Source organism: Vulpes lagopus, chromosome 22, assembly GCF_018345385.1.
Source record: "Vulpes lagopus strain Blue_001 chromosome 22, ASM1834538v1, whole genome shotgun sequence".
In the NCBI taxonomy this organism is placed as follows: Eukaryota; Metazoa; Chordata; class Mammalia; order Carnivora; family Canidae; genus Vulpes; species Vulpes lagopus.
In genome coordinates, this window is record NC_054845.1 from 27,318,515 (window position 1) to 27,319,809 (window position 1,295).

General features: G+C 43.2%; 1 pseudogene; it reads left to right on the top strand.

Moving 5' to 3' along the window:
* The first annotated feature begins 820 nt into the window (after positions 1–820).
* On the top strand, positions 821–932 carry LOC121480844 (annotated as a pseudogene).
* Positions 933–1,295: the final 363 nt, after the last annotated feature.

The window sequence follows — 1,295 nt, forward strand, 5'->3', positions numbered from 1 at the left end:
TTTTTAACCTAAAACAGGACCACTGTGATCCCCAAGTCTTCACAACTTTCCCAGCTGCCCTGCAACATGGCAGCTCCAGTGCAGCTCGTGCTGTGTGCCTGCCCATCGGTCATGCCCACATTTTCTCCCAGCGCTTGAGGTCCAGGCAGGAGCGCTCACGGTTGGACTTCAGACGTGAAGGTGAATTTGCTGGTGGTGACTGATTCATTTGGAAAAGACCAGAGGAACACCAAAGGTCTTGCCCATCCTGTGCACACCCAGAAATTACTCTTTGCCCTCAGAGTTCTTTTAGAAATAATAGGTGAAGTTCTTCTTGTTTTCTTTTTTTAAGATTTTATTTATTTGAGAGAGAAAGCACAAGTGAGGAGAGGGGCAGAGGCAGAAGGAGAAGCAGACTCCATGCTGAGCAGGGAACCCAGTGTGGGGCTCCGTCCCAGGACGGTGGGATCACGACCTGAGCCACAGACGCTTAACCCACTCTCCACCCAGGCACCCCAAGAAACAATAGGTGTCTACCATACAGTAATCCCAAGAGTGTTATTCACTTTTTGGAAATGCCAGTAGAAGTTAGCAAATGTTTTCCATTGGTAATTTCAAAAAAAAAAAAAAAAAACACATTTTACATTTCCCCTCTATGTATATGTGGTCATGATTCCTTTGGAAATGAATGTATCTGGCCTAGTTGCTATACACGTCAGGTATACTCTGTGAGTTCGTTCTTCCTCGTTTTAGCATAAACTACCAAGAGAGTAGGATAGAAGTATTATGCTATACTTTGATAAATCTAACTTGAAAAATAGGTTTATTTTTTTAAAGTTAAGGCTTTGCACAATGGCAGTATTGTAGCCAATGAGGTTTATCCAAGGCACGATTTATTGCTAATTGAAAACTTTTTAAAAGGTTAAATGTGGCTTTAAAATCCATTTAGGGGGATCAGCGGTTTAGCACCTGCCTTTGGCCCAGGGCGCGATCCTGGAGACCCGGAATCGAGTCCCACATCGGGCTCCCTGCGTGGAGCCTGCTTCTCCCTCTGCCTGTGTCTCTGCCTCTCTCTCTCTCTCTCTCTCTCTCTCTCTCTGTGTCTATCATAAATAAATAAAATAAATAAATAAAATAAATACTTTAAAAAAATAAAATCCATTTAATATAGTCCTTCTCTATGTTTGAACTACTCTTCTACCTCTAACTGAAATATTTTATTCTTGTTAATAATTCTTACATGCTGGGCAGCCCAGGTGGCTCAGCAGTTTAGCGACGCCTTCAGCCTAGGGCTGATCCTGGAGACCTGGGATCGA